This window comes from Phyllostomus discolor, chromosome 12 (assembly GCF_004126475.2).
Source record: "Phyllostomus discolor isolate MPI-MPIP mPhyDis1 chromosome 12, mPhyDis1.pri.v3, whole genome shotgun sequence".
Taxonomy (NCBI): Eukaryota; Metazoa; Chordata; class Mammalia; order Chiroptera; family Phyllostomidae; genus Phyllostomus; species Phyllostomus discolor.
In genome coordinates this window covers 18,490,420-18,496,370 of record NC_040914.2, presented here as the reverse complement: position 1 = coordinate 18,496,370, position 5,951 = coordinate 18,490,420, and positions in this window count along the sequence as shown.

Here is a 5,951-nt window from a genome sequence, read left to right as displayed (position 1 = left end):
GTGAAGCATGTGGCTAGTGTCAGCTGCAATGAATCAGAGGAAGTGAATATTGCTACCTTCAGAATACTTCTACCTGTGAATATTTCTACATGGCTATCAGTAGCTGTAAAGGCTTCTGGGAAAAGGAATATTTTTGGGTAGGGATATGGCCACCCCTAGCAGCAAGGAATTCTGGAAAACTGAATATTTTAGTTGGGCATATGGCCTGCCGCAGCTTTAAGGGACTCTGGGAAAGTAATCTTTTTACCCAGGTCTATACATTCTCCTTGCTGCAAGGGATTCTGGGACAGTGTGTCTAGCGGTGGAAGTGGCCACACTAGCTTCAGGGGATTCGGGCAAGCGATTCATTGTGTGGGACCCGATGTCTGGAAGCTGAACACGGGGGCTGTAGTCAAGGCAGGAGGCATGGGCGTGTGCCCCAGCTGGGTCGTGTGCCCACAGGGGACGAGGAGGAGGAGGAGGACGGGTCCCGGGAGGAGCGGCTGCCGTCCTGCTTTGACTACGTCATGCACTTCCTGACGGTGTTCTGGAAGGTGCTGTTCGCCTGCGTGCCCCCCACCGAGTACTGCCACGGCTGGGCCTGCTTCGGCGTCTGCATCCTGGTCATCGGCCTGCTCACCGCCCTCATCGGGGACCTGGCCTCCCACTTTGGCTGCACCGTTGGCCTCAAGGACTCTGTCAACGCCGTGGTCTTCGTGGCCCTGGGCACCTCCATCCCTGTAACCCCCCAGGGGACCCCTCAGTGGGGCAAGGTCTCAGGCCAGGCAGTGAGACCAGTGCTACAGTAATACGGTGGCAGAGCCCTGCAGAACTTCTTTGGGGGGTGTCCCCTAGGTTCACTCTGTGAATGGAACCCCCCCAAAGCCACCAGGTGGCATGTCCCATAGAACTAAGATGGTGGGAACCAGTAGAAGCCAGAGGATGCATTCCACACAAACAAGATGTTAATTTCCCCTCCTCTCCCCCCACCCCCACCAAGAAACCAGGTGGCAGGTTCCATAGAACTATGTCGATGTGCATGATGCGAACCAGGCCAGTGAATTCCAAGGCTGTAAGGAAGATGCGGGAGCACAGTAGAAACCAGAGGTTGAGGGAGGGGTGCCATGCAAATAAAAGAGTGGGGTTTCAGAGACTACAGCTTATGTCCCCCAAAACACCATGACCAAGATCCCCTCTCCCCAAATAAACCCGAGTGAGAGTCCTCAGAAACTGGGTGACCGAGCCCGAAATTCCTAGGGCAGTAGGGAGACCAGGTGGGTGGGCAGGCTGCCGCCCTTGCTTTCCACATCAGTGTACTCACCAGTGGGGCGGCGCTGTCCTGTCCAGAAAGCAGGAGGCGGGCCCTGTGGAAAGCAGCCACTGGGGATTGGTTGGTTTTCTGACGCCTGCCCTCCATACCAGAGATATGACTTATTAAAGATGCTCAGGAATTGGTGCAGGCCATGGAAACCAGGCCACTGCTGGAAGGAGACCATGTGGGGAATCAACAGGAAAGGGGTTGCATAGGGGTGGATCCTAACACCTATTTTGTCCAGCCTGGTGGCAGTGGGGTGATTGGGCTGGTAGACAAACAGCCAGCAGGGTCATGGGAAGCAGAGGGGGATTCCCTTTGAAAGCAGGCAGTGAGTCCCATAGAAAGTAGGCAGCAGGCTCCATAGAATGCGGAGAGTGGATCCCTTCAAAATCAGGCAGTGAGTCCCACAAAAAGTAGACTGAGCTCCACAGAAAGCAGGCCATGGGTTCTGTACAGAGCAGGCATAGGGACAGTGAGGGACTCTGCCTTTTGGGTGGGGTCAAGGCCTCAAGTCCCTACTTACCATTGTCTGCCCAGGGCTACAGGGGTGGGAGGCGGTGACTGCACGGCCTCCCACCCCGGGTCTGGATCCCCTGGACACAGGGATGGTGTGGGTCTTGTGGAAAGCAGGCAACAGGGACAGACAGACGCCAAGCCCTGGGGGTGGCCCGCGGAGCCCTTCTGACCCGTGCGCGTCTCTGCCCCCGCAGACACATTCGCCAGCAAGGTGGCTGCGCTGCAGGACCAGTGCGCGGACGCGTCCATCGGCAACGTGACAGGCTCCAACGCGGTGAACGTGTTCCTGGGCCTGGGCGTGGCTTGGTCGGTGGCTGCAGTGTACTGGGCGGTGCAGGGCCGCCCCTTCGAGGTGCGCACGGGCACGCTGGCCTTCTCCGTCACGCTCTTCACCGTCTTCGCCTTCGTGGGCATCGCCGTGCTGCTGTACCGGCGCCGGCCGCACATCGGCGGCGAGCTCGGCGGCCCGCGCGGCCCCAAGCTCGCCACCACGGCGCTCTTCCTGGGCCTCTGGTTCCTGTACATCCTCTTCGCCAGCTTGGAGGCTTACTGCCACATCCGGGGCTTCTAGCGCCCCTTGCAGAGACTCGGCCTCCCCACCCCCACCCCCGGGAGACGGCGGCACGGGCGGCTCCTCTCGCCTCCTGGTCCGGGGCTCGGCCTCCCTGCCTCCTGGGAATTGATCGTGTCCCCACCAACCGCCTCCTCCCTTCCGCTCGGGAGCCTGCCCAGGGCCTCGTACCAGTCACTCACAACTCCCACCCATCCCTGTTAGTTTCCGTCTGCACCCTGGGGGAAATCTCCGCCTGGACGTCCATCCTCTCGGTGACCCTCTAGAGAATCTAGCATCTCTCTCCCTAGACACTCAACCTTGACTTTCCTCTGGAGGACCCACCGCCGCCGCTGCCGCGGATGGACCTGTGTGCCCCAGGCCCTCAGAATTTAGCCTTCCCCGGGGCACTTTGAAGGAGGCTGATCCTCCTAGGATAGCGCGGATTTCAGCCCTTTCCCCAACCTCCGGGGCGCCGGGTTCTGCCGCCAGGGGAGGGGGAGGGGAAAGGGCCGTGTGCGTGCGGGCCCAAAGGGGGCCATTTCTTCCCTGATTTCTCCACTCAGGCCCTTGGGAGGACGCTAATTCTCGAGGCTTGGAGAAGGGAGGGGAGCAGTTTGGGGTTTCTGAGCTGGAGGGGGCATATTTGGGACCTGCAATTTCTCACATTCCAGTGCCCCGCTCTCCTCCACTACCTCTGAGGGCCCCGCCACGCCTTCGAGGGGGGGGGGCCTGTGTGTATATAGTGTGTGGGGGAGGGGGGTCGTGGGAGGGTGCATGTCTTGGGGAAAGGGGGTGACAGACTTTTCCTTTTGAGAGGGCAGCAGACTCCCCCAGCCATGAAAATCGACTTTGGGGAGGAGGCCGCAAATCAAAGGAAGTCCAGCCATCTTCCTCGACAATCTAGAAGGCTCATTTTGCCCTCAGTGCCAGCCAATCCGGGCAGGACCCTCGAAGAGGAGACCGAGGGTTCCAGAGGACCAATGCTACAAGCCAGCAAATGCTGCCACATCTCTGCCTGATGGGGAGCAGGGGCGGGTGGGAGGGTGGGACTGGGCCCAGGGTGTCTGGGTGGGCATTTTTAACTTTGGAGGCCACCCGTCTGTTGGTAGGCCACCTGCATTTTCTTACTGTGGATGTCTCCCGTCCAAAGGACACCCCTGGGGCGTGGGGAACGCTGCCCACTTCTGGGGAGCCTGAGGATGACCCTGCAGCCCCCTAAACGCCCTGCTTCCCACAGGTTTTTAGCGTTCTGTTGTCCTGTCGTGCATCCGCCCAGCATCCCAGGCCTGTCCCCGCCCCCCTTCTCTACTCGCAGCTCATCAGCACCAGTCGCTGTCTCTTTTCTCTGTGATTTCTGTAAAAGTTGCCATAAAACTTTGAAATTCTGCCTGGGAAACAAGCCTTCCCGTGAGAAGTTGGGAGATTCTGGAGGAGGGAGCTAATGAGGTCTTTGAGATTTCCGCAGCTGTGAAGTAGACCAGGTAATGTGAGTTTTTCCAGGCCCCCAGTCCTCGGCAGGACACACCCACGTGCACCACCAGCCTCACTAAAGGTCCACAGGCTTCCCCCAGCCACGCCCCCACCAATCACCGCGGAGCTTCCCTAGCCAGGCCTTCATTCCCTCAGCCACAAGATATTCCTCTTTACAGGGCATCCTGGGAACTCAAATTTGCCTGAGCAGGAGCTGGGGTTGATGGGGGTTCCTTGAATAAAGAATTGACTTTCTCAGAATGCTGGAATAGCGGGGGGAGAGGGATGTGTGTGTGTGTGTGTGTGAGACTCCAGATAAAGGGAGGGCACAGCCTACAGAAAGATGAGCAGACGTGAATTACAGGCTCTTTCGTGCAAGTGGTTAGCATGAACGGAGTGTGGAGGCTTGGGGAGTGAAGAGACCTCAAGAGGACCAATTATAACAGACCTTGTCAGCTGCGCTAGGAAGCTTGGAATTTAGCCTAAGAGCAAAGGCGAGCTTTGGAAGGGATTTCAGTGGCGGGTGGGTGCAGGGCAGCCAATTGATATCTGATTTACGTTTTCAAATGTTCCTTCTGGCTACCGGAGAGACTGGAGGCTGAGAGATCAGGGCAGAGGCTGCAGTGCGGCTGAGGAGGGGGTCCTGGAGTCGGGTGGTAGGAAGGAAGGCGGTGACGGGGTGGTTTCAAGAGAGAAAGGATAGGGAGCCTGGCAGGAGAGAGACGGGTGCATTCGAGTAGGCTAGCCAGGGACAGTTTGACAACAGGGATATTAAAAGGTGCGCAGGGTTCAACCAAGGAAAACAAGAGGGAAGGTGCAATACCCGTGGCTAGCAGTAGAGGGAGCAGTTACCACCCTGAGCTTGAAAGTGTGAGCGGAGTCGCCTGAACTGTCCAGGCTGCGGCGTAGGAGCGGAGTGCAGACACAGCCACCCACTCTCAAGCAGAAGCCAGAGGTCAAGAGAGGTCATAGGCCTCAGCTTCTGGGGAGGCAGAGCTGGAGGGGGAAAGGTGGAGAGTCGATCTGGGAGATGGGCCGTGGGGAGGGAGAGTTTTCAGAGAGTGAGGTTTTTTCTGGGCTTGGGGAACGAAGGTAGGGTGAGTAAGAAGAATGGGCTTGGAGAATACGCAGGATTCCGGGGAGCACATGCTGAGGGCGAGATGCCTGTGGGACATCCAGAGGAGAGGTCAGGGAGGGGCTGCGCTGGAGGGAGATCTGAGATTTGTAGGCCAGGGGGTGTCACCAAGCCACGGGAGCGGGCAGGGCTGCCCAGGGAGAGGGTGTAGTGTGAGAAGGGTACGAACAGTGCCCTGAGGGGCTCCAGCACCTAAGGGGCACATGGAACATGGGAGACCTTTCAACAGAAAGGGACTCGCCAGAGAGGTTAGATGGGGGACCCGGGGCACAGAAAACCGAGAGACGGGGCCACAATCTGCCGAGAGGCGGAGTGGGATGAGGACTGAGGAGCGATGCTGAGAAGCTGTGAGGGGCAGAAGTCAGGCTGATCTACAGTGAGGAGGGAGTGGCAGTTGGGGAAGCTGAGTCAGAGCGTGTAGACCACCTTTGGAGCCATTTTTTTTTTAATGGGCTATAGAAATTATCCCTGAAAGTATAGTCTTTGGAGAATCTTTCTTTAAAGATTTTATTTATATTTTCAAAATATTTCTTTTTAGAGAGGAAGGGAGGGAGAAAGAGGAGAGAAACATCAATGTGTGGTTGCCTCTTGAGCGTCCCCCTACTGGGGACCCTGCCCGCAATCCAGGCATATGCCCTGACTGGGAATTGAACCAGCAACCTTTCGTTTCACAGAATGATGCCCAACCAACCAAGCCACACCCATCAAGGTCTGGAGAACCTTGAAGGAGAGAGGGGAGTTGCTAGAGAAAGAGGGTGCATGAGCAGGCTCTCCTGCCAACGTGGGGACAGGTGTGGAGCAGGAGGGCTTTGAACACAAGGGTGGAAGAACGCTTGGGGGCCCGAAGTTTGTGGGAACCGCGCTGACAGCAGCTGGCAGTTACGGAAAGCACCGGGTACTATGCGGGGCTCTCCTAGGTGGGCACAGCCTCCCTCAGTCCGCCACTGATGCTAGCAATCACTCCCAGTGCACAGGTGAGGAAA